The sequence below is a fragment of the Eucalyptus grandis genome, chromosome 2 (assembly GCF_016545825.1).
Source record: "Eucalyptus grandis isolate ANBG69807.140 chromosome 2, ASM1654582v1, whole genome shotgun sequence".
NCBI lineage: Eukaryota > Viridiplantae > Streptophyta > Magnoliopsida > Myrtales > Myrtaceae > Eucalyptus > Eucalyptus grandis.
Genome location: NC_052613.1, coordinates 18,825,223 through 18,840,248, shown reverse-complemented (window position 1 = coordinate 18,840,248; position 15,026 = coordinate 18,825,223).

Here is a 15,026-nt window from a genome sequence, read left to right as displayed (position 1 = left end):
TTTCATTGGAATAATTTCGTTTTTGGTCAAACAACTTACATGAATTATGCAATCAAATCCGTAACTCTTAATTTGTGCATTTAAGTCCTACAACTTTACTTCAATACCACAAAATTATGATGTCTTGTTCTTTCTTGGGTTTCACGGATTAGTTTATCAACTAATTTGTCCTATCAAAGTCGGATAGTTATGTATTTACCCTAGGAGATTGCTAAGAAGGAGCACAAGTCTAAGCCTATTAACATATCTAATTGGACATATCTTCACTCAAAAGCTCAAAGCAATGAGTTATTGGCCAACTAGATATATTAATTACTTTACACCGCATCAATTCTCCATTGTGGGACTTCCTAACACAACTTACATATGAATCTCAACAATCTCCCCATCATGTATGAGCTCAATGTTAAGTTTGTTCCCCCTTAATTCATGTATCTTTCTATATTAACTTATCTCAACTTGAATCTCCAACATTCACCTTCATCCATGTTCTTTTTCATCGGACCGTACCATGAAAACTGCCATTGGATTGCGTTGCAACACCACAATACACATTGCCTGGAAACTGTGTTAGTCACTAATCTCCCCATCACGTGTGAGCTCAATGTTAGGTTTGTTCCTCCTTAATTCAAGTATCTTTCTACGTTAACTTATCTCAACTTGAATCTCCAACATTCACCAACATCCGTGTTCTTTTCATTGGACCAAACCATGAAAACTACCATTGGATTGCGTTGCAACACCTCAACACACACTGCCTGGAAACTGTGTTAGTCACTAGATTCCTACTTACATATGTATCTCAACAATCTCTCCATCACGTGTGAGCTCAATGTTAGGTCCGTTTCCCCTTAATTCAGGTATCTTTCTACATTAACTTATCTCAACTTGAATCTCCAATATACACCTTCATCCATGTTCTTTTTCATCGGACCGAACCATGAAAACTACCATTGGATTGCGTTGCAACACCACAATACACACTGCTCGGAAACTGTGTTAGTCACTAGATTCCTTTCTTTGAGATAACTCACATGTATATCTCAACAATCTCCCCATTACATATGAGCTCATTGTTAGGTTTGTTCCCCTTAACTTAGGTATCTTTTTATATTTAACTAATCTTAACTTGAATCTCCAACACTCACCTTTATCCATGTTTTTTTTCCTTCGAATCGAACCATGAAGAGTACCATTGGGATTGTGTTATACCACAACACACACTGCCTAGAAATTGTGTTGGTCACTAGATTCCTTTTCTTGAGATATCTAGAACAAATTGGGAGCCACCAATCTACTATTGGCTCTAACACCAATGTTCGGTAGTCTTGCGCTTCTCTCACCTCAAAAGTTTACTCAAAGGGTGAGACTTTCTCTCATATTTATAAACTAACCACTAGACAATTCCATAATCGATGTGGGATAACTCCAACAATTTTTTCCTTAGTAAGATGGCTTGTCTTTTTCAAAAACATCATATATATAAGTCCAATCATCAATTTGATCGAATTTTCCAATCTTCACTATTTAAAGGACTTTTTGATGTTGACACTTGAATTTCACTAAAGAATTTATCATAAATTTGCATCTCATAAATTTGACCCGTGATAAAAACAAAACAATCAGTTTATACAACATTGCATTCATTTTTCTCGTGGCATTCCTTTTGCACATATAAACTAGAGGCATGATCTTTCATTTATAGTTAGGTTTCAGTTCACATAGGTCATTCATGCATATGATGAATATTAGGAATCTCCTATACTCTTCGACTAGGGACAATGTAGTACAAGATCTTGGGCTCCACAGCAAAAATTATGATCACTCCAAAGAGCTATAACAGCACCAATTCACACTTGGACTCAATTTTCTTGCTAGTAATTTATACCCAACTTCTCTTGATTGATTGAAGACCCAAACAAGCTCAAAACGATTGCAAGATAAGTCTCATGATGATTTTGAGAAAAAAAAGTATCACGACGAGCGTTTTTACATCTATTTTCAAACAATAAATGGCTCACGTGCTAGTTCCAAGAATAGTTCCTAAATTTGCATTTTTTCAAGGAATGTTGGATGATCTTGCACCAGGATGCTTGGACAAAAAGACAATGTTGTCAAGCCTTCCAAACTGAACTTTTCAATATCCGTTTGGTCTAAAAATTTTACACAAGCTTCATCCGCTTGTTGACTAACTCCCCTCAACATTTTAGTGCAATCGAATGAATGAGGAGTGTGTATTCATTGTTTTCGTGTGATTGCTCGGTCAACTCGTCTCTAATCCAACAAGCTCACTTTTCCTTCTTTAATTTAGTTGCCACTCTCTAATTGCCAATTGTCATGACCTTCTTAGAGGTGGACCACTAAGAGAAAGTTAATGGATTACCATGCAAGTACGAATGGTTACTCATTAAAAAGATGGTACCATTATCTAATGCGGGCTCTCTCAAACCCCCAACAATCACAACTTTGGGGTTTTAATTAAATTATTTAGACATCCAATTCAATTCATTTAAGAATTGCCATTAGTCTACTATGGTTGATTAAAAATCCGAGTCAAATGTGAGAGAACAATTTACTTTTGTGAACTAGAGATTTCATGGATAGGGGATTTGATTATGCTAGATAAATCTATCTCCCTTTGGCACCTTCGCTTTATTTCACAAAATGTTTTACAAGTAGCCTTGATTGATTTGGTCTTAGACCACTAACATGTGATGGATGATCATACAGGTATGGAAACAAGAAAGTAACACTATCAAAATGATAAATAAAATGCTTGAGCAGACAAAAAAACTTGATGGGAATGATCTCTTCTTTTTTGTTTTTTCTTGTTCGTTTTCTCTTTAACGTTAATCACCTTTTTGCACTCTTGAAATCCAATTTAGAGCTTGCAGAACTTCATATTTTTGTTACCGGCTGGGAATGAATATAGAAATTTCTCCAATTGTGCCCCCTACTTGGGCATGATCAAGAATTTGAGGAACCTTCAAGGACTTCCAAGTCAATGCAAAAACCCATTCTCCAGTTTGCTTTTTCAGAGATGATGTAAGCGAGACAAGATAGTTTTGTTTCTCCGCATCTTCATAATTGTTTCACTTTGACCTTCATTTTTCTCCCTCTGTGGTGTGGTTCTTGACGGGATAGTTTCAAATTCACTTTCTTTTATCTTAAGTAAGTTAATAATGAATATCTGTAGCGTTCAGGGTAAATGAACTAGAATGCCCCCCGTTATTGCGATATATGTACTATTCGCAAGTGATTTGTCAAATGAGATGTGCCACAGTCGTGTTAGGGCTGTGCTTGGAATGCGGTTGCCTTGTGTCCTCCCAGGATTGTCCATTAAGTCCAATGATTGGACTTTCAGTGCTCGGAGTAGATTCCCCAGTGAGACTCGTTCTTCGTTTACGTGTTTCCTGTGAGTAAATATCTCAAATGGGAATACCTGCAATTTGCAGCAAAAAGGCTTCTCTTTCTTCTCAAAAAAGGTATCCCTTTCATGAAAAGGAGTGACATGCATAAAATGTCTAAATACTAGGAGTTTAAAAAATGTGCAAGTTTTGTTATTGCAATGCTTGGGAAGAGATTATTCACAAAAATTATGGGAAGAGATTATTCATTTATTTAGAGAATAGGAAAAGCTAAAGAGAGAAATGAACTATATAGAAGCATTTTACTCATAGGAAGCAAATAAATCTGAGAGATTAGCAAGGAGAGACTTCCCTAATCAAATTGCAATGTTTTAGTAAAATAATAGTACTAATGTCTTGTGACAATATGAAGAATAGTTTCAAACTAAGAGGTCGATCTTGTTACCTACGCATATAGAACTTTCTATTTTCACTAAAAGGGTAGCTATGCGTAATGCATGAGCGCATATCGTGTGCGATGCGCGCGCGCATGTCTAGTGACTAACTAATCGCACGTCACAGTGCCCAAATTAATGCTAGCTAATATTCACTGGTTTTATAATCTAAGATGTGATTCCAAACTTGTCATACCCAAAATTCATCCCAAGAATTTAGATAATGATTCCCTATTATTTGGGAAAAATAAAGATAAAGAACGAATCCTTCCACGAACATCAGTAAGCATATATATATTGACTAAGCAAATTATTTCATTGAATGATAATTATAACAACATCCATTGTATCATGAAGTAACCAAAAACTAGAGACGCATTAACCCTCTTCAGATCGCTCTCCACGTGTATCAAGAGTAAAAGTTGAGAATTAACGCAATGTATAAAAATTTTGGAGAATAATTTTGGAACAGTTTCCAAATAAACCTGAAGAAAAGAATATATGAAAATGGCCATATTCTTCCTAAAAGATTGATATGTGGGGAAAGTGATTTCATTAGAAAATGATGCACCAATAATTATACCCATTTTAAATAGATTCAATTATGATTTTTACAATTGATTGGTATTGCATATAGCACGTGGTTAGGACATTCCAAGGAGGCGGCTATTTTTATGGAAAAAGAGTGAACGTAGGCAACCTAGTCCAATCCTTCTAATTTATTACTCTTAATTTATTATTATTATTGTTAATTTAATCTTATAAATAAACATGGATTTCAATTCAACGCCAGCCTTTTCATTGCCTTTGCAACTTGCAAGCGTGTTAAACGAGTAAACTCTAGAAGCACGAAATATCTTAGACAAACCAAATCAGTGGGTCCTATATGCATTATTGACATAGGTTTGAGTGGATGATGAGAATCCTACCTTCAACAACTCAACTCCATCGAAGAAGTTAAAAATTAGGTCATATAACAATCACATAAACTTGTTATACATACCTGAAATCTCTGGCCTTGGAATGACTCGACTAATATATTATGAGAGAGAGAGAGAGAGAGATGGCATCTGTCATCGTCAGCATTGCTGGAGATATGGCTCCACAAGCACTAGAAAAAGTTGGAAATTTATAGGGCATCAAGCATGAGATCGGGACGCTCAGGGACACATGTATAACAAGTTTATGTGACCTAATTTTGGCTTGAGCAACTGAAGGATGCTTTTTATGATGCACATGGCGTACTTGATGAATTCAATTTAGAAGCTCTTGTGACAAGAACTGAGGGGAGCACAGTGTGTTGTAATTATTATTGTAATCATAGGTTTTAATGGCTCAATGTTAAGGAAACGTCTCTTCAATTCACTTCTTTTTCAATTTACATGCAACAGCTATGTCTCTTTGGATCATCCCTAATTGTTGCAATTATGGGTTAATGACTCTTTGTTCTCCTGTAGTTTCTGATTTAATAATGTTGTTATTAAGGGTTAATGGCTCAACTAATGTGAGCATAATCGGTGTGACTCTTGAGTCATGTCCTTTCAGTTTTCTACAGCTAGTTCCCTTGTCTATAAATAGATGTGTCTTCTTAATTCAAAATAACAACAAAAACTCCCCAAAGTATTCCTCTAGTTTCCTGGTAGTTTCTTTAAGTGTGCTGATTTAAAGAAGTGTTTGATAGAATCTTGTTCATATAGTGCTTGTACAAATGGGTTTGAGGTGTTGTATTTTGAGAGGCATAGTTCATGAAACTAATTGACACCGTTGACATGAACTAATCGCTTTAAGGAGATTTGATTTGCCGTACCTCACTTCTTGTTTATTTTGCTATTGCTTTCTTGGAATTATTATTATTTTCCCCAATATGTATTAATATTTCCCACAATTTTAAGGTGATTATCTTTTATTGTTTGTTGGGTTTATCAAAAAATCGGGATGACTAATAATAATCAAGTACCCAATGATGTCTGAAATGTTTGTGAGGACGCTCATATGTGATGTGGACATCGAGCCATATCGAGGAGGTGGTGCTAGGGACCCATTGTCTATTTCTACTCGTTCGATTACTCGACGCGGCGAAGCAATTCAGGCAAGCTGTTAGCATCATGGTTCGTGATCTTCGGCGTGGAGATGGCCTTGGATCAAATCTTGAAGAATCTTGGAAATCTTGGCGCAATTTGATTATCTGGTCACCAAATATTTGACCAAGTTAATATATATATATATATATATATATATATATATATATATATATATATATATATATATATGACGCATTAGATTTCTAGGGTTGGTTTTAGGATTTGTGTGGCGGCTAGAAAGCCTATATAAAGGATTTGCCAAATTTCTTTGGGGAAAGAGATATATTTTATTTTTGAGGAAAAAAATTGGGAGGTTTTCTTTTACTGTTCTTTTGAGGACTTGACCTTATCAAGATTCCCTTGTGACAGTCGATTCGACTTATCGAGCAAGATAGCGAATTCTTTCGCTCGTGGCGTCTATAACGTTGGTTGGTTGACACGTGTTCGTCAATAGGTCACGTTCATACCGAGGTTGCCAATCACAAGTTCGATTGGAGGTTGAGGTTCGCAATTCGCACCATCCGGGCCTTCGTAGAACAATCTTTTCGCAACGATTCACATCAATATGGCTGTTTCAATGAGTGAGGTTCAAACCTCATGGCCTAGTGTTGCGGCAACAAATGCTGCAAGCTTTCGGGCTGAAACCATCTATGGTGGTACCAGTAGAAGTCGCTTGACTGATACACTGGGGATTGTTTTTTCAAGGAAGCACATATCCAATGGTGTATGGTTCAATTTCTAGTGAGATGGTTTAATAAGCTTTGCCTAATTTGATGATACCATCTCCAATAACTTCAAATGAGAAACTGTATGAGTTAACTAGTGTGGGCTTTGAGCAATGGTAATAGAAGATGTTCTTCTATTTGACCACATTGAATTTAGTCAAGTACTCATTAGAGGTGTGCTCAATAATTAGTCTAGATGAGCAAGATGTCATGATGCATGGGGAGCTGGAGCCTTGGAAGCACAAGGATTTCCTACGCGAAACTATATCCTTAACTGTCTAGCAAATTCCTTGTATCATGTTTATTGTAACATTGAAACTACTAGACAATTATGGGAGTCCTTAGAAAAGAAATACAAAGCTGAGAAATTTGTGGTAGCCAAATTCTTGGACTCAAGATAGTGGATTCTAAATCTGTCATGAACTAGGTCCATGAAGTGCAAATGATTTTGAACATCCTTGTTGAGGAAATGTTCTTAGTGAATCATTCCAAGTGGTGTTTATTATTGAGAAGCTGCCTTCGGGCTAGTTAGACTTTAAAAATATATGAATGGCAATAGGAAAGAGATGAGCCTTGAATATCCCATTCCGTGCCTCATAATCAAGGAAGATAATAGGTGGAATGCATATCCTTCTATGGAACCAAAGGCCAACACTATTGAGGTTTCCAATTCCAAGAAAGATACAAAGAGGAAAAAGTTCTTTCAAGGAAAAGGCAAGCATAATGAATAATCTTGAAATTCCAAGGGACATGTTTTGTTTGTAACAAGCTTGACCATCGGGCCAAGGATTGCAAAAAGCGCTTGAACAAAGGCAAGGACGATAGTGTAGTCAAGTAGCTGAATTTGATAGATTAAACAGAGGATGAGAGACTGATTGTTGTGGTTGTGTATGAGGTATCCTTGGTATTAAATAATACTAATTGGTGGTTGGAAACAAGTACCACAAGTCACATTTATGTGGATAAACACTTGGTTTCATCTTACAAGAAGGCTGAGGAAGAAGAGAAGTTTTATATGGCTAACTCCATATTAGCAAATATTGCTAGAAGAAGAAAAGTGATCTTGAAATTCATCCTTAGCAAGGAAATCACCTAGCTAAATGTGCTGCATATATCGAAGATCCAGAAGAATCTAATTTCTAGCCCCATACCTGTCTAAAAGAGTTTCAACATTTTATTGGAATTGGATAATTTTGTACTTTCCAAATAGGGTGTATGTGGGAAAATGGTACTTGTGTAATGACTCGTTCAAAGTAAATGTGGCTGTCATTGATGTAAACTTGAAATTCTTGTACCCAAAGACTATCGATAATGAGAAGTCTTTGGTTTACACTATTGTGTCTTCTTATCTATGGCATAGTCTTTGGTTTACACTATTGTGTCTTCTTATTTATGGCATGGTAGATTACGACATATAATCTATGCTACAATGAAAAATATAGCAAAATTGGGGCTAATTCCAATGTTTGAGTTGGATGTCCATCACAAGTATAAGACTTGTGTTGAGGCTAAGTTTGTTAAAAAAACCATTCAAATTGGTTGAAAGATCGAGTGAACCTTTATAATAATCCGTAGTGATTTATGTGATTTAAAATTTGTAGAAAGTAGAGGTAAAAAAAAAAGTATTTCATCACTTTTGTAGATGACTTTACTCAATTTTGCTATGTTTATATGTTAACTAGCAAATATAAGGTTATGAGCATGTTTATTAAGTATAAAAATGAGGTCGAGAACCAACTTGATAAACGAATTAAAGTGCTTATGTCACGATCTCGACTCCATTCTTAGGGTCTTGAGTGACATGGGTTATTTCACGACGTCTTAGGCTCATCGCCATCTCGATTCATTTTGTTATCATGCACATGCAGAAATGTGAATAAATAACTCCTCAGACAAACAACTGCTGGAAGATTGGGATAAATGTTACACAAAACACACTAGTTTATATTATGACAGTACTTTTACAAACCTCTTTTCTATGGGGTTCTCTTTCCTTTTGCATCACACTACAAGTTTCCATAAAGGCCAAAGGAAATTACTATCTCTTTGAACATGACTACAGTTCCCAAAATTGACGTGAGACTTCCATGCCTACAAGACTGAAAGATGAGAAAGTGAGTCTTGGGAACTCAATAAGTAAAATTCTTAGTTCTCTACTAGGAAAATATCTTGTCATCAAAGTCTAGCAAGTATAACACTTGCAAATAGTGTCGATGGCAGATTAACCACAAATCATATGTCATGCTTTATTTAAACACATGCCATCCATGTCAAAACTACCATCGGCTTAACAATAATTCATGGTCATGCATAATCGGCATTCATGCAAATTTATTTATCTTCGTCCTAGCTCGACTAGAGCTTCTAGCTTATTGTTGGGCTTCCTGGCTCGACTAGGGCATCTCGGCTTGACCAAGTCTTCTTGGGGCTAGCTTCTCTAGGCTTCTGGTTCAAGACCTAGGCATTCTGGCTCAACTAGGGCATCCTAGCTCAATCGAGGCATTGCCACCAACACTATGTGGTGGCATGCATTTTTTTTTCTCTTTAAGTACAGACGTATATACATCATACAAGTTGGTTCTTATCTTTTCTCTTAGCCGACACATGCATGGCTCGAAGGTGTGCTCATCTATACGTGTGTGCCATGAATTCTTATACTACACAAGTAAACATGTTGAGAATGACCCGTGATTTGTGATTTGAATCAATCACTAGCGTTGATCCTTGCACCGGACACGGTTCGGAAATGGCATGTCTCAATGCTAATCCAAAACCTTGAGGCTTGGGTACACCTCACTTTCATGAAGATCCTTAAGCTCAATGGACCTCGGCTTCTACCCGACATGAACATACTTCATGCCGTGAATGACCCTTAGGTTGTGGCTTGATGCAAACGTCAAGCACAATGTCCTCACACCAACAAAGGCATAAAACCGGCATGCTTTAGTGCCTTATCAAGATCTCGCGGGCTTGAGTGATCCTCATATTGATCAAGACTTAGAGATTGTGACGGTACTTAATATGTGGCAAGTAAAGTATGTCTGTCTCTGTGATATACCTTCGATTGGTGTTACATGTTTCTTGGACTCATTTCTGTGACATCCAGAATTTTCAGTATTGTTTTCTATTAAATTAATCGGGCATTTCATTGACGTGTCTATAGGGTTGTTCTCAGAGCTGATCACTCTCGGGATAACTAGACTAGCTGGGTAAGCCATTAAAGAATATTAAGGCAATAGACTTGAGAATTCGACCAGGAAGCGGCTTCTCGACCGTGTTCATCTTTAGAAGTCATTACTGCACAGTTAAAGATCGAATTGAGATCAGAGATAGGTCGGTTCGACTGAGATGTGTGGCCGATCGTGGGTGGCTCCACTAAATTGGAAAATTCTCGTCGACCGGCACTAATTTGATTTTCTATCGTTTTGGTACCCTGTGTTGGTAGTCGAGCCCTCGAGATTTTCACGACAATTGAGAGTCGCCAATGTGTCGAGTGGGTTCATTGTGGCTCGAAGAAAATCGACCACGAGTCAATTGCCCTAAAAGTTCTAAAACTACCCGGTAGTCTAGGTCACACTAAAAGCACGCCGGAGTGAAATTAACCGTCGATTTGAGTCAGATTTCAGAAATCGAAAGTTCAGTGATGTCACAAGCTATTTTAGGAACGTCAACTCAGTCTCAGAAGATTTTTCGGAGGTCCCGAGATTTTTACGGAAATTGGGTTCGGACGTCGCGGAAAATTTGGCAGAAATTCAGATTGGCTAAATTGATGGGAAACTTGACTTTTGGGTTGAGCCTTTATGTGTCGCGGATTTATAGAAAATCACTTGGGATTTTTCTACATTGAGATTGGACCTCAATTTGGGAAATTGAGCAAGAAAATTTAGTTTATTTGAGTGAAATTCGAAATTGAAAAAGGGGCAGAAATTGAGGCTTCAATTTGGATAATTAAGTGGATATTAGTCTAGAAAGTAAAAAGGGAACACTAGGATATTTTTGAGAGCTATTGGGGGACAAGCATTTAAGAGAAGAGATGTTGTGTTGATCTTTTCTTTGGCTTGTGGAACACGCACAAACGGCTGGCCTCCATCTTCTCACGCTCGGCAACCCTCCCATCCGCTCATTATTCCTGCTTTAGTTTTAATCTCTCTGCCGTGCGAAGCAATCCCCATCACTCACCTCTCTCCATCTCCGTTACTTCTCTTCCTCAACCGAAGCCCACACACTCCACTCACGCCAGCGAAGATCCCTGCAGCAGCTCCACCGAGTCCAACGTCTTCAACCCGTGCATATCGTGGAGTCCACGAAGACAGCGTCCATGAGCAGCTCCTCGCCAACGTTTTCATCATTTCGACGCCACGAAAACTCCTGTTCCGTGTCTCCACTTCACGGAGCTTCAGTCCACCGCATCTGCTTGAAGACGCCGAGGCAGCACCGAAGCAGCTCCGTGCCACGTTTTCAGTCAACCTTGCTGCCTCTCGGACGACCCGTTGACCTACGCTCAGCCAACATGCGACAGCTGCTTCCTTCAAGTGTTGTCCAGCACTGAAGACCGAAGTCCTCTCAGCCTCCACGCATCCGACTTGCTCTGTGGGTCAAACTCCAGCAACAAGCTTCGGTTTGTTGACCGAAGACCCCACGACGCCAACGAGGAAGCCCAGCAACCTTCTTCTTCAGCCACGCGTCCAAGCTGCAGCTTCCACGGTCAACTCCAGCAAGAACCGTCCCACCTTGTTGACCTCGTGAAGCTGCCACGTTGGTGCCCATGCACTCCATGAAGACCCCAAGCTGCTTCCTCGTCCATTGATGTCCATGAAGACCGAAGCTGCTTTGGTGAACAGAAGCCAGCTACTGAAGCTGGGTTGGTTTTCGTCTTCTTCGTCCAGCAGCAAACGAAGCACTTGCAGCACGCCTCATCCGAGTTTCTCTCCCAGCTCGTCAGTCCACGCACCTTCAATTTCGGTAGCCCAGTGACCGAAGCTGCTTCCGTCCTCTTTGTGGCCCATCTCTTCACTTTCGGGCCCAACCAAATTCAGTCCAACGTGCAGTCCAGTTCAGCCTTTGTAGGTCATTTGGGTCGCAAATCAGGCCCAGCAGATTCAGCTCCGAAGCCCAGCAAAGCCAGCAGTTTCAGCCTAAGAGATCAGCCCATTCTTGCAGTCTTCAAGCCCAATTGAAAATTCACAGCAACAGGCCCATCCAGTTCAGCTTATTCAATTGAATTGAAGCCCAAATTTTCCAGCACTTGAAGCCCAAATCAGTGAGGTCCAGCAGCCCGCTTTGCAAGCCCAGTCCAAGAGCAAGCCCATTCCAGTGCAAGAACAAATCTCATTTGGACTGAGATTTGTTGGGCCAAGGTCAAGGCCCGGTCCCAAGCCCGCCGGTGTTGTCGAAAGTCCGATTTCGGCCGCCGTCGCGTCGCCGTTGCGGTGATTCGATCTCCGCTTTTGTCAAGTGAGTTTTACTCACTAATGCTTTATTAGTTTGCTAATTATGCTTAAGGTTGGTTAGATTTAATTAAGTGCAATTAGGTGGTTAGATTAGGTTAGAACAATTAAATTAGTGACTTGAGGATGCATGTTAGGTGGTTAGACCTAGCTATTAGCAAGTAGAAATGTTTGGTTATTTATTGAATGCATCTCGGGATTTTTCCCGACCCGTTTCGGGCTCCAATAAGGCAATATGGGCCTAAATTGGATTTTCAATGTTTATTTATTTATTTTCGAAATTTATTTAGTTAATTAATTATTATTCCGGAAATTCAACCGGGATGGCCGGTGACCAGAATTTCGTGCGATTGTCGTGGTGCAGACCGTTTATTTATTTGAGCTCTACGTTGTGTGGAATTGAATTTATTGTGGAATTTTAGGAATTGTCCTAAATTGTTTGTTATTGAATATTTGATTGGTAATGGCCAAGCATGGGTATACAGCGCCAGTACATTGATGGGCTATATAGTAGGGAGAATGGTGAGAGCTAACTGAGAATGTTATTAGCTGAGACCAATCGGGTACGATGTTATTGGACATACGTGGTTCGGTGATTGGAAGTATCACTGGCGAAAACGACGCCTTAAAGAACGCACGTAAATGACTTATAGACACACGTGGTTCGGTGGTTATGGGAATATCATTGGTGAAAACGGCGCCTTAAAGAACGCACGATGTTGTCTATAGCCGATGTCACCTTGGCGAAAACGACGCCCTTGAAAGGACACGTGGTTCGGTGATCAAGGTTATCACTGGTGAAAACGGCGCCTTAAATAACGCACGGTGTCGGTGATCGGTATGTCATTGGCGAAAACGACGCCCGAGAAACACCTGTGATTTGGTGAATGAGTACACCACTGGGAAATCGTGGTATGAGTGGGAATGACCTAGAAAGGGTCTGGCTGACATGTAATCGACTTAGTCGATTGATCAATGCTTGATCGGATGTCGTGAATTGTTTGAATACTTGTGTTTAACCTTGAATTGCAGGTTGGAACTGAGGCTAAGGTAAGTCCTTTGACTCGTGTTGTGCTTAGGCAACCGTATGGCGTATTAGTTTATTAATCGAGTCTTAGTGGGTAGGACTCGCTGAGACGTGGTCTCATTGGTTATTGAATAACCATTTCAGGACCCTGAGGAAAAGCTGAGGAGGAAGAACCTGAAGGGAAGAAAGTATTTTGAAGTAGAAAATGATCTAGAGAGGGATCTTGAATATAACCCGGATGTGGATTGAGATCCCATCCCTTTTGTGAACCCTGTCTTGGTATAGATAGGTGTGAGACTTTTATGTTGTAAATAGTATTGTAAATATGCTATGAGTTGTGCTGTTAATGAAAGTGTGGTTATGAGTTTCAATATGAAAAATATGGCCTACTTTCCTATTCCATTGTTTTATTGTCTAGGGATTTATAACTGCTTCCGCATGTGCTTAATAAAAAGAAAGGGTCGGCGATACATAGTCCTGGGATATCGCAATCTAAAATCGACCAAGAAGAAGGATGTGCGCGCGTCCGAGGATCGGGGTGTGACAATTTCCACGTTCGTTTTTCGGTATTTGATTCGTTCGAGTATCGGTTTGATTTTTAGGAATTTATTTCCTACAGTATCTAAACTTTGAAAACTTCAAGTTGACTTATTCAAATAAAATTGAGTGGAAAGTTTACTTATTCATGCTTTTTGAAATTTATAGAGATGCACTTGATGAATGCAACGGAAGATATATAAAACCCAACTTCTTGATCATGCTCGAGTTTGGCTCAATTCAATGATGAGGCTGCACGAGCTTGCAATAATTCAACGGTAGAATCACTCTAGTTAGACTTGAACTCGAAAAGAATGAAAGTGAGTTGGACTAAATAACATATTTAATCACAGTAGCTCTTGGGTAAGTTGAGTTATTTACACTAGTTAATTTGTTGACTTTGTCAATTACGGCACACAAAACCAAGGGAAAGTATCAGCAGTCCCTAAACCTTTACAAAAGGTTTAATTAGGTCCCTAATTTTTTTTGTACAATTAGATCCTTAAATCATATACTTTCATATCCGACATGGTCGTTTCATTAAAAAAAGAAACAAAAGTACTAACGTGACACTTAAGTCTTTCAGAATGTAAATACGATATTCTGTGTGGCATTTAAAACTTCTTTAAAGAGAATTACACAGAATTCATAAATATGGAAATTTTTAAAAAAATAAATATTAAAAAATGAAAAATAAGGAAATTTGATAAAAAAAAAAAAGAGAAACGAAAAAAAGAAGTATCGTTACTGAAGTAGGGGAGACGCGCTTGGATGGGAGGTGGGAGTCCCAGGACGGCATGCACTCAACGACCCATGTCGTGCCGCGAGGCTGCCGCCCCACCCTAGCCAGCCAGCCCTCTATTCCCTTGTGCGTAATTATTAGTTAAGACTTTTTTTTTCCTTATCCGTATCAGCACTACGTTTAAAAATAAATAAATGTCACCAAATAAGTTAGTGCTGTTAGTGCTAACTTATAGTGCTGGGGCGACATTCTTCATTATCATTCCATCTACACATCTATAAGGAGGGTCAACTTGAACTAAAAGATGTATAATTTCGAGGACCCAATTTACACACAAAAATGATTCTGGAACCTGGTTGAACACTTTACAAAAGTTCAAAAACCGTCGTTCCTTTATCCCTTTATCCCTAAAAAACAGGCCCATTATTTTATTTTTTTGAGTTAAATCTAGTTGTGAGTTGTATTCTTTACTGAAATACATTATTTTGACGCAAGGGATCATTCCTATTAGCCGCACTTTTGTAGAAGTCTTAACATGTCTTCATCATTGATTTGACCTATATTAATAATCGAGAAGTGGTTATGACACTAGTGGATATATCGTGTAGTGTATATGTTATAAGGAGCTAAAGAAACGTCCCCCTCCCCACTCTCTTAAAAAAAAA